The sequence below is a fragment of the Medicago sativa genome, chromosome 3, assembly GCF_051527215.1.
Source record: "Medicago sativa cultivar Bolivia chromosome 3, Bolivia_mono, whole genome shotgun sequence".
NCBI lineage: Eukaryota > Viridiplantae > Streptophyta > Magnoliopsida > Fabales > Fabaceae > Medicago > Medicago sativa.
Window position 1 is genome coordinate 7,680,395 of NC_140751.1, and position 13,338 is coordinate 7,693,732.

The 13,338-nt window shown below is 31.8% G+C and overlaps 1 pseudogene across 1 annotated transcript; it reads left to right on the forward strand.

Moving 5' to 3' along the window:
• The first annotated feature begins 2,630 nt into the window (after nt 1-2,630).
• Nucleotides 2,631-10,963, forward strand: LOC146935372 (protein argonaute 4A-like; annotated as a pseudogene). Its single transcript, XR_015030209.1, has 22 exons — nt 2,631-2,803; nt 2,915-3,116; nt 3,215-3,412; nt 3,501-3,637; nt 3,749-3,846; nt 3,932-4,023; nt 4,271-4,436; nt 4,516-4,632; nt 7,290-7,397; nt 7,502-7,564; nt 7,654-7,767; nt 7,856-8,036; nt 8,143-8,255; nt 8,615-8,752; nt 8,874-9,004; nt 9,092-9,154; nt 9,226-9,289; nt 9,367-9,481; nt 9,562-9,635; nt 10,000-10,094; nt 10,223-10,254; nt 10,607-10,963. The product of XR_015030209.1 is annotated as a protein argonaute 4A-like (transcript).
• The last annotated feature ends 2,375 nt before the right edge of the window (nt 10,964-13,338 follow it).

Sequence of the window (13,338 nt, forward strand, 5' to 3'; positions counted from 1 at the left end):
TCTTTCTGGTAACATCTAATGGTTTTTATCTTTCAAAGTACATGAATTAAATTTGTAAAAGAAGACTTCAAGGAAGTTAGAAGACACATGGCACTCATGTGCTTTAGGAGTTAGTTTATTAGTCTTTTCTATAAAAAGCTTCATGCAATAGAGTTCATTTATGTTCCAAAAACTCATCTACTAGATGACACATCCACTCACACAAAATAATACATTTTATTGGTTGTTGAACTCATATTTATAACAATACAATTTTCTTTTTTGTCTTTTTTTTAGGGAATTTTCTTTTTTGTCTTATTTACTACTTTCTGCACTTTTTCATTTATATTTTTCAGTTTTATTTAAAAAAATGTTTCTTGTAGTACAAACTAAGACTTGTGGTATTAAATCTATCAACTAAAAACATGTTTCAGAAACATAGATTGGTCTTTCAAGTTCATTTATTGGAAAGAAATATTTTCATGCCAACAAATTGGCATACCTAATCGGACATTAGTTTGAGATAGTTAATGTCAAATTTTCAAGTTATAAGAAGCATAAAAAAATGGCTAATCCTTTAGGGAAAAGAAATGCCAATTAAAATAATAACGAAAACATAAATGAGGATGAACAAGATCTAAGCAGGCCTTGAAATGTTGATCCAATTCTTCACCAAAAATTACCTACGAATCTTGTAACCAGTTAAATTTGGACTGATTAAGTGACAAATTAATCCATCAATTTGAAAGACAAGTGCCATACTATACTCCTACAGATTACCACCAGAAGAATGCATTCTTCAAGGGTCCTTTCAAATAAGAGGAGGTGGAATTTGATTACACCATATTATGACAAGTAATGATGTTTTTTTAAGAAGTCAAACTAATTCATCGAAATTGACACCAGAGAGAATCGAACCAGAGATTTCGAGAGGAATACACACCAAAGTTCCAAGTTAAGACCACCAAACCAACACAAGTGAGTTAGTAATGATGGTTATATGCATGGATTCATAGGGAATCATATTGCTCTTTCTTTTACTAACACCACTTTAGAGTCTTTAAGACAGTTCATAGAGGATAGCAATCACGAAATGATGAATATGATTACTAGTCATATGATCATTGTTTTTAATCCAATGATTAAAAATAACACTGCCTCGTATCAGGCATCGACCAAACATATGATCTGAATAACAAATGTATTTGGCGATACAATGACATCAGATATCTCATTAGACATTTCCATATTTAAATTTCTTTTTTTAATATGAATTTGACTTGTGTTTTTACACATAAATATTAATTCAACCTTTTTATTCTATTACTTATTTTAAAAATAATCAAAAAGTTAGTGCTACATTTTGATTTATTTGAATGTGTCCAAGGTTTGTGACAATGACAATTTAAGACATGCTCTTTACAAATGCATAATCTCTTTATTTTGAAAGTACTATACTTAATTGAACATCTTCTTAGTTGGATCCGTTGAGTTTTAATATACATATATATTTTTTCTGTGTACTCCAAATTATTAAGCCATGTGGTATCACACATACTAAACATGCTCACTCTCACATTTGCATGCAATGGATAGTAACAAACGGTCAAATTCATGTTCCTTTCATTCTCTAAAAATTATTTTCGTATGAATATTACTTTCTTTTAGTCCTTCCTTTCACTTCTCTCTTCAAAAATATATCTTAACAAACATCCGGTATTGCTTTTTCATCTTCATTTTTATTTGTTTTTTCCTTTTCTTTTTGTTATCACACAAAAATTTGTGATATTGTTCCATTTTTGTTCTATTTTTTTAATGAGTTTGTAGTTTTTGCAAAGGTAATGAGTTTGTGTACTCTGTTTTCTTTTGTTTTATTCTCTAAATGTTGATAAAAAAAAATTGTTAATGTTTGTGTGCTTAAATCTTTGCTTGCTGAGTTTATTTTTTTGGTGGTTAATGTTTTGTTTGGTATGATTTTTGATTGATCTTTTTATGAAGAAGTTTGCATATAAAAAACTTAATAGAAAGTTTGCATATAAAAAACTTAATACAAATTCTTATTTTGTTTGGTATGATTTTTGATTGATCTTTTTATGAAGAAGTTTGCATATAAAAAACTTAATACAGTGTGATTAATTCACCGTAAAGAATCTCTCTCGCTTCCTATGTTGAATTATCACATTGCATTAAGGCATTGGGTTAATGGTTTCTCTTGCTTATATGTTGCTCAACCTTAACTCTTTCATTCAATGTGGGACTTTAACTCACATTAGAGCTATCACAACAACTAGCATGCATATCTCCAACTCCAATATCTTCATTTTAATTCAAATATATGTCCCTATTTACTTACATTTTGTTAAGCCTTAATTCATCTGTTACTCAATTCACAATTGATTATAGGAAGATGTTTTATGGACTGAGTTTTCTTGGATGTTCATATATATAATAGTAATACGTGTATTGTGAAACATGTTGAAGTTTGTACTAAAATGGCACATTACTCTAAAACTTCACTCAAATTTAGCCTCAACTAATATGCATTATGTTGTTCATTAAGCTTATCTACTTTTTCTTTTCATGATAAGTTAGTATTTAATAGCTTTCTAGTCACAAGAATGCTCAAAATTTTGATCTTATTTTTAGCAGGATCTAAGAAATGGAATCCTCATTGAACAATGAGGAAATGAGAAAGACATTAAATTCAAACCATTTGCCCATGGATAGGAGAGGTCTTGGATCCAAGGGAGGCAAGATACAACTCTTAGCAAACCATTTTCGAGTTGGCCTGAGCAAGAATGATGGCTACTTCTATCACTACAATGTATGTTCTTCTCATTCTCAAAATACATCTTGCTTTGTTGTGGATACGCATGTGAAAAATATACCTAGTCATGATTTCTAACATCATAAATAATCGAACATTGTTGTTTAGGTTGCTTTATGTTATCAAGATGGACATCCGGTTGAAGTGAAAGGTGTGGGGAGAAAAGTCATTGACAAACTTTGTGAAACATACGATGTATTAAGAAACAAGAATTTTACATATGATGGTGAGAAAAGTTTATTCACTCTTCGTTCTCTACATCATAAAAAGCAGGAATTCATTGTTGTGTGGAGGAAGTTTCATCAACGAGGTAAATGCTAATGGTTTCATAGAAAAAATATGTGATTGAGTTGATACGTTTCTTTGTTAGCCAAAAACACCGACTAATATCACATACTTGTTTTTTAGGGTTGGAAGTAACCCTGCTGAAGCAACCAAGAGAATGAGGCGTCAATCTCGGTCCAAAACATTTAAGGTTGAGATTAGTCATGTATCTAAAATTCCATTACAAGAAATTGCAGATACGTTAAGAGGTCAGGAATCTGAACACTATCAGGAAGCATTCAGTTTCCTTGACACAATACTGAGGCAGAATGCAGCAAAACAGTATGTCCAATTGAACAAATCTTAGAACCTTTTTGTTGTTGTTCATCCTTGAAGTCATGCTTGTTTATCTAGACTGATTTTCTTCTAGGGGATGTCTCCGTATTCATAAATCGTACTTTCACGATAATCAAAAGAATATTACTAACCTGGATGGTGGTATTCAATGTTGTCGTGGCTTCCATTCAAGCTTCAGAGTCACACAGACAGGTTTATCTCTCAATGTTGGTAAGTTCTTAAGTGAAAATGATTTAAAATTTACGCTAGATCGATTGTTGTGCATTAATATTCACCATATTTTTATGATTGATTTTTTTTTTCTTGTGTCTTTTATTAAAGATGTGTCAACTACATTATTTGTAAAGCCTGGTCCTGTAGTGGACTTCCTTCTCCAGAATCAGAATGTTCAGAAACCAAACTTGATTGATTGGACCAAGGTTATATTGCTACTCCATCTAGAAGTAGAGGTTTTATGTTTCTGTGTTTATAAACTATGCTTGTTTAAATCATTGTTCAATTTAGGCAAAAAGGATGTTGAAAAATCTTAGAATCAAGGCTAACAATACAAATCGCAAAATCACTGGACTAAGTGAAAAGTCCTGCAGGACACAAAAGTAAGTTTTCTTGTGCTTTCTACACCTAAACGTAGGTTATGTTTAGATAAACAAATTTATTAAGCGCTTATAACATGAGTGCTTATCATACAAGTGCTAATGTATAAATTGTATGATAAAAGACAAACGCGAATTGAATATCATGCAGGTCTTAGGGCAACATTTGTATTTAGCTTCCGCCCTTAAATCATGCGAATTGAATATTTCTAATTCTAATAACAATGATGATCCTTATTTTGTCTTACAGATTTTTATTTAAACATAGAAATGATGCTAATGGTGAAGTGCAGTCAAGTGAAATAACAATTTATGAATACTTCAAACACCACAAAAAGATTGAACTTTGTTATTCTGTTGATATGCCATGCATCAATGTTGGGAAACCAAAGAGGCCAATTTATTATCCTATGGAGGTGATAAAATAAAGTCTATTAAATATTTTATCCTATGAAAAAAGTATAAGAATGAATTTTTTTTTATTTGTCTTTGCAGTTATGCACATTAGTCTCGTTGCAGCGATACACTAAGCCGTTGTCGCATAAACAAAGGGTTCAACTGATATTGGAATCAAGGACTAGTCCTCGTGAAAGGAAAGAAGCTTTGCTATATGTTAGTAAACTTTAAAATGATTTGATCTATTCATTTTAATTTAACAGACATGCTATATGAAGTTTTAAATGGTTGTTAATTGGCTCAGGGACAAAAGGAAAAGTAGAGAAAATAGAGAAACTCTCTAATATTCTCAAAGAAAGTTGTTATTATTGAAATTCTTCAATGCTTGATGATGCGAAAACACTAGGTGGTGAGCCTTATTTATACTACTCTAGGAAGGCTCTCCATTACCAACTAGAAATATCTAGAAACAAAGAAAAGTCTAGAGATATGGATACTCTAGTACATAAGCCTAGAAGGATCTAGAAAAGTTAAGACTTCCCTAGTGCTTATTTAGTAGTGTCTAGTAGTTTCCTTATTACTCCCTAGTATTCTAGAGACTTCTATATTATTCTTTAGTCTTCTAGAGATTTCCACATTATTCTCTAGAATTCTAGAGTCTTCCATATTATTCTTCATCATTCTCCCCGGGTTGGAGAAGACTCGTCCTCGAGTCAAGCTCTTCTTCTTCGTCCTCAAGACAACATTCGTAAACTTCCGACAGAGGATGAAATGAGTCATTCTTGAAAACTTTTCTTCGACTGCTATTTTAGAATCTTTCAGTTGTCGAGACCAAAGTAATCCAAGGGAAAAATCAATAGTTACATCTTCCCAAGGTGGCTTAGGAACTGGACGAGACATGTATAACTTTGTTTTCTCCTTGAATGGTTCCTTTGGGACTAAAATTTCAAGTGGCTTAAATTCCTCTTTTCCTTCATTGACTTCATTGAGTGGTAGATGTGTCAGCTTGATTTTAATCACATCCTCATTGTTCTTGTTTAGCCACTGTAGCTTGCATGGATCTTGGTGCTCAATCGGTTGGGACTTTAACTTTTCTGCTATGTAGTGTGACGGAACGTTTTCACTTCTTCTGATATTGATGATGTCATTACAAGCCATGTCTTGCGGGGTGAAATGAGTGTTGAAGATATCATGTCCTAGCCATAGTTCTTCTTTGGTTGTTGTTGTTTGCAAGCTTCTTTTAACCTCCAAAGATTCACCATATTCAGCAGGAAGATATTCTTCATCAAATATTGGTCTGTCCTTCTCCTCTTTTTCAAAAACTTCATGAATATCATCGGGAACATATTCATCATCATATATTGGATCTCCTTTTCGCTCTTCTTCAAACACTTCACAAATATCAGCACCAACATATTCTTCATCATAGATTGGTTCTCCCATTATATCTTCTTCAAATAATTCATGGATGTCTTCTCTTTCTTCTTCAAAAATATTGTTTATCTCCCCATTGACAATGGTGATTACTTTACGATTGACACAATCTAAGGCTATGTGTCCATACCCTTGACAAATGAAACATTTAGGTATCTTGGTATTTCTCTTTGTGATTGTGTTATGTTGGGGTCTAAATGAGGAAATAGGTTGATGGGTTAGGGGTTTGTGATAATTGATATGATTTTTGGTGGGGGAAAGTGGTTTGTATGAATATTTTTTGGTTAATTGTTTTTGAGTAAAATTGTTTTGATAATAATTAGGAGGTAAATACTTACGGGTTAGTTTCCGACGCATTTTGTCCCACGTCTTGATCTTGCTTTTCCCTTCACACTTACGTCTCCTTTTAAGATTTTCCCACCAAATTAAAGCATGTTTCTTTAGCTTTACTGCAACAATCTTTACCTTGTGCTCCTCTGGTATCTCCTTGTACTCAAATACACGTTCAATAGCCTGGAGCCAATCAACAAACTCGTCTGGTTGCAGTTCTCCTTCGAAATCTGGAATGTCGATCTTGATATGATTCATCCGAGGTTGACATCTGTGTGAGCGACTGCTTCTAGATAATGAAGAGTCACTACCGGAGATATCATCTTCGAATCTCCTTTGTTGTGCTTCCAAAAGGGCTTGTTGGGCATTGACGGTCTCTTGTAGTTGTTGAATTTGTTGCCTCATTTCTTCCATCTCTTGCAAACTTCTTTCATTTTGTCTTCGAGGTGGCATTTTGATAATGGTGGTTGGTGATCTTTTTTGTTGAAGATAGTGGTGGTGAGTGGCGGTTTTGTTGGTGGTGAAGACTCATTAACCAAGGGTTTTCTTCACTTCCCAAACAAAATGACGGTGTAAGTTTCGCGAACAAAATGGCCGCAAAGTGAAGTTTCACAAAGGCAACTCCTTGCTCAATTGAAAACTCACTTTCCGTTGATTTTTTTCGCACAAACTCAACTCCGTGGTATCGTAACCAGCTCTGATGCCAAATCTGGCTCAGGGACAAAAGGAAAAGTAGAGAAAATAGAGAAACTCTCTAATATTCTCAAAGAAAGTTGTTATTATTGAAATTCTTCAATGCTTGATGATGCGAAAACACTAGGTGGTGAGCCTTATTTATACTACTCTAGGAAGGCTCTCCATTACCAACTAGAAATATCTAGAAACAAAGAAAAGTCTAGAGATATGGATACTCTAGTACATAAGCCTAGAAGGATCTAGAAAAGTTAAGACTTCCCTAGTGCTTATTTAGTAGTGTCTAGTAGTTTCCTTATTACTCCCTAGTATTCTAGAGACTTCTATATTATTCTTTAGTCTTCTAGAGATTTCCACATTATTCTCTAGAATTCTAGAGTCTTCCATATTATTCTTCATCATTAATGTTCTTTCAGTCTTTAAGAAGCAGCAGATATGGCGATGAGCCTATGCTTCGCTCTTTAGGGATTACCATCGAACCTTCCTTTACACAAGTCGATGGCCGTGTCTTGCAAGCTCCGACAGTATGTGTTATTATGAGTTTGTTTGTTACAATTTTTTGTGAAAGTATAATTTTTTTTCAATGCATTGTTGACTTGTTTCATTGTGCCAATATTTTTTTCTACAGCTTATTGTTGGAAGGGGACATAACTTTTGTCCCCGAAATGGGAGCTGGAATTTCAATGATAAGGTTGAATTTTTCTTATTGATGTCATTATAGTTGAACTAAATATGGATTTTTTTCCTTTCTAATAATATTAAGCTTCATATATATACCAGAAACTAATTGAACCTGTGAAGATTAAACGTTGGGCAATTGTAAACTTTTCATCACAGTGCGATACAAAACATCTGTGCAGTATGATTAAAAAATGTTCTGAAATGAAAGGGATGGTAAGTTTTTCAAAAAAAGAAAAAAGTGGTAAATACTTTTTTGTGATGTCTACTTCACTTGTGCTTCAAGTTCTGGTTTCTTTTGTAGCTCATAGATCCTCCGTTCGACATATTTGAAGAGGATAGTCGCCATAGGAGTGAGTCACCGTTTGCCAGGGTTGCAAGAATGTATGAAATGGTAAAGGCCAAGCTACCTGGACCCCCTACACACCCTCTAGCTCAGCTTCTTTTGTGTATTCTTCCAGTTAGCAGGAATTGTGACATTTATGGTAGGAGTTAACAAACTTCATTTGATCGGTTATTTTTTCATTGTTCCAATGTCCTAATGTCACTCGTTATTCGTTAAAAAATCCTAATAAAATATGTAATATATAGGTCCTTGGAAAAGAAGATGCCTTGTTGATGAAGGGATTGCAACACAATGCATTGCTCCAACAAAAATTAATGATCCTTACATTACTAATGTTCTATTGAAAATTAATGCAAAGGTATTATATATGACATATTATTGTCTCATGTAAACTGATATTGATCACAGCTATCCTAGAATGCATAATGTCTTAAACATGTAAGAATACATCTCTAATCAAATCAATGAAGAAACACAAATATGAGAAAACCACATTTGCACAAAAAAACGCTGCCTAGAGGGTGCCCAGGCTAGCGCCCTTGGCATACAGAATGTCAACGCCTAGAGCCTTGTGCGAGCGCCCAAAACCCTACATAGTCATTTTTTTCTTGATTTTATGCATCGTATACTCATCTCGAGTCATCTAATGTGTCTCATACGATTCCATTCTTTTGGAAATTACTCTCATTTTACTCTCGCTTAATTTGTTTCATCCAGCTTGGTGGGATGAATTCCTTTTTGTTATCTGAGTTTGAGCATTCCATACCATTGTTTTCAAAAATACCTACATTGGTTATTGGAATGGATGTTTCACATGGATCACAAGGTCAATCAGAAGCACCATCCATTGCTGCGGTATGGTATAACTTTAGGTTTTCATGTCACTATATATTAAGTGTGATATTAACCATAAGCACACAATATTTACCTAATATTTTTAATCACATTTTACACTTACATATGGTTTATTATTCAGGTTGTGAGCTCAAGATGTTGGCCTCAAATTTCTCGTTACAAAGCTGTAGTCCGCACTCAGTCGTCAAAAGTAGAGATCATTCAGTCTCTATTCATGCCTGTTTCTGATACTAAGGATGACGGTATCATCAGGTTCGTGTTTTCTAACGCGTGTGCTTATAAGGTGTTGCACTATTCTTTCATATTTTTAATGTATCGTCTCGTTGTTTCACTCTATAGTGAGTTGCTTAAAGACTTCCAAACAACTTCAGGAGTGAAGCCTCAACAAATTATAATTTTCAGGTCTGGTTACAAGTAATTTTGATGAACTTGGTAAAATAGAAAATGGTCGTTGAATTTCCATGGTTTGTTAGGGACGGCGTGAGCGAATCACAGTTCAACCAAGTTCTCAACATTGAATTGAATGAAATCATAAAGGTATATATATGTTCAAAAATGTAAATTTGAAGTCTGAATATTGAACATGATGAATTTTATTGAAATTTTATTTGCAGGCATGTAAGCATTATGATAAAAATTGGTGTCCAAAGTTTACTTTTATTGTTGCTCAGAAGAATCATCACACTAGGTTCTTCAAAGCCAAAGCTCCTCAAGAAAATGTTTCACCTGGTTAGTTATTTGAACAGAAAATATTAAGCAATAGTAGTTGGTTTATTATTATTTATAATTCTTGATTTGTTTATGTGTAGGAACTGTTATTGATAACACCATATGTCATCCCAAAAACAATGACTTCTACATGTGTGCACATGCTGGGAGGATTGTAAGTATCATTATCAAACTAGAGTTTCAACTAATTTTTCTTAAGCAATTTTTTTGTCATAAGTCAAATGTTAACCTATTGTTAAGAGACTTGAGAATTTCAAGATTTTAAGGATCTAGTTATTGTATATACTAGTAATGTTACTATATATTTATTCTTATACATTTATACATGCGTTTTTTATAAGTAAATAATATCAATATTTACACACATGTAGTGTCCGACGCTGTCTTGAGTAAGAATATCTTCGGTGGAAAGTAACCTATGAAATTTTTAAAATAAATAAATAAATCATGATTTAGGAAACATTAATGATTTGTATTTATTATTTTGAATATGACTATTATTCATATTTTTTAAACAGGGCACAAGTCGTCCTACTCATTACCATGTTTTATATGATGAAATTGGGTTCTCAGCAGATAATTTGCAAGAATTTGTGCATTCTCTATGTTATGTGTAAGTAGTCAACTTAATTTTATACAAAAAAAAAAAAAAAAACTTAAGAATCACTTGATTGATAATAATTATTATTATACTTTAGCAAGCTATTGAATTTTCCACCAAACTTTTCCTTTAATATTTAGGCACCAGAGGAGCACAAATGCCATATCAATAGGTACAATTTCTAGTATCTTAACTTATCTTTTCATTATATGTATTTATTCTCTTTTTTCCTAAATATATTTTGTCTTCTATAAATTCTTCAAATTCAATTTTAGTCCCTATCCTATTTAAAAGAGTAACAAAAACATGTCATTTTTTTTTTGAAGGAAAAACATGTCATTTTTTAAAAGGGGACCTTAAGCCAAACTTTCTAGTTTTATTTTTTATTTTTTGCATTGTCTAACTGTTACATCATATAACTTACGTTTACAAAACTACAGTCTAGTAAAAATATTGAACTATTATTTTTATATATATGTTATTAAAAAAAAGTCTCTTAAAACTCTACAAATTACTGCATGCAGTAGCACCAATTTATTATGCTGACCTAGCTGCTGCTCAGATAGCACAATTTATAAAATTTGATGAGTCAGAGACTCTTTCCAGCCGCAATGAATTCATATCTCAAATACCTGAGTTACCACGTCTTCATGAACGAGTTGCAGATTCTATGTTCTTTTGTTAATGATTATCTTTCATTGAAACTCATGAGTTGAATGCCACTCTTTGCAATTCACATTTTGGTGGCCGTTGTTGTAATCAACATTTCATTTATTTGTTACCGGTGTTAAGGTGTTCGTCCGCTTATCTATTATCGGATATTGTCATCGGTGTTAGGTGTTAAGGTGTTCGTCCGCTTATCTATTATCATATATTTTATCAATATTATAAATATATCACAATCATACAAAGATTTGACTTATATTGTTCATATTAACAGATTTTTAGTTTAAGATTTAAATAATAGGGTTAATTATGTTTCTAGTCCCTATAAAATAGCGACCTTGTAAGTTTAGTCCCTACTTAATTTTAATAGCATTTTTAGTCCCTATAAAAAAAATTTACTTATAATTTTAGTCCCTGCTAAAACAAAGTTTGATTAATTATCCTTAAACTCTTAAACTTTTAAACGATTTTTTTGAGACAAGATTAGAACACTATGAAAGGTTCGTTTACTAAAATTTAGAATTTTCTGACATGAAATGAATTAAATATGAATTTTTTAAAACGACAAAAGTTAAAGATAAAAAGTAATAAAATCTGGATGTAGAAATCAAATTTTGCAATAATTTTTTGCGGACGAACTTTTAGTAATGTTCTAAACATGTCTGCAAAAAATTGTTCAAAAATTTAAGAGTTTAAGCATAAATTAAACAAATTTGAATTGAGTAGGGACTAATACTCAGTGCAGAAAAACAAAATTAGGGACTAAAAATGCTATTAAAATTAAGTAGGGACTAAACTTACAAGGTCGCTATTTTATAGGGACTAGAAACATAATTAACCCTAAATAATATCATGAAAAAAAAATTCAATTAGAATAATTTAAATAAAGGGTATAATTGAAAGATAAAAGGGTTAATTAAGTAAATGGTCCTTGTAAATATTCAGAATTTTGTTTTTAGTCCCTATAAAATAAAATCACACTTTTTAGTCCTTACAAAATTTTCCATCAGCATTTTTAGTCCCTATAAATTTTTTCCATTAGCATTTTTAGTCCCTATAAAAAATTTCTATCAACATTTTTGGTCCCTAAAATGCTTAAGGAAAATGTCACAGGGACTAAAAAGTGTGATTTTATTTTATAGGGACTAAAAACAAAACTGTGAATATTTATAGGGATTAAAAACTTAATTAACCCAAGATAAAAATCCAGTTCAAAAACATGTATTTTTTTTATATATAGATATATGTATAGAGATTATTAGTCTTTGTACCAAATGTATTTTAGAAATCACTGACTAAAAGTGAATTTTTTTATTTTTATTTGATGCCTACACATAATCCCTTTACACATTTAAAATGAGAATATTTCATATTTCAGTTATTTCAGATATCTTCATACGCAAAAGGTCTCATCTTTAATCTCTTGAATGGAAAAAATGTGGTTCGGAGGGATACACAAACCAAGTCTATAATTAAATTAAGGCTAAAATATGGTATTGGTCCCTGTAAAATAGGGCAGTTTTGGTTTTAGTCCCTGCAATTTTTTTTATAGTTTTTGGTCCCTGCAAAAATAGGCCAGTTTTGGTTTTAGTCCCTGCAATTTTTTTTTATAGTTTTTGGTCCCTGCAAAAAATTTTGTTTTTGGAAATAGCCCCTAACTCCAGTTATGTGATGATTTGTCACTTTTATAAATTAAAAAATAATTATTGTATCTGTTTTATTATTATTTTTTAATTAAAAAATAATTATTGCTATATAAATTATAAAAAATAATATTCTTTTTATTAAGTAAGCACATATGCCACATATGCACAAAAGTGACAAATCATCACATAATTGGGGTCAGGGACTATTTCCAAAAACAAAAATTTTGCAGGGACCAAAAACTATAAAAAAAAAAATTTCAGGGACTAAAACCAAAACTGGCCTATTTTTGCAGGGACCAAAAACTATAAAAAAAATTTGCAGGGACTAAAACCAAAACTGACCTATTTTTACAGGGACCAAAAACTATAAAAAAAAAATTTGCAAGGACTAAAACCAAAACTGACCTATTTTGCAGGGACCAATACCATATTTTAGCCTTAAATTAAAGTGGGTGCTCCTTGTAGGAGCTCAAGGGAGTGATCTATGTCCCTATTCACACCAAAAAAAAAAAAAGTAATAGAACAAAAGTATAAATAAATATGTCGCAACAATAATTAGATAGAAAATTTGAAGAGTTGAATTTATATTTTTTGCTACTTACTACTTTTTGCATGAAGAATCATTGACATGAAACACTTGTAATTCTTAACATAAACTTGTAATTCCTCACTAGTGGCATGTACATCGAGAGCTATCCACCAACACATGAGGTCGACAGCACAAGGCATTATCTCAAAAAGAAATACTCCATCCGTTTCAAAATGAGTGTCACTTTAGCAAAAAAAAATATGTTTCAAAATGAATGTCACTTTACATTTCCAATACAACTTTAATTTTTTTCTTCCAACTTTACCCTCTCCAACTTTTCTCTCACAATTTTCAATGCAATTTAAGTTTGTCTTTTTCTTATAAAGTAAGGGCAGTTTAGTAAAAGTGTTATGTC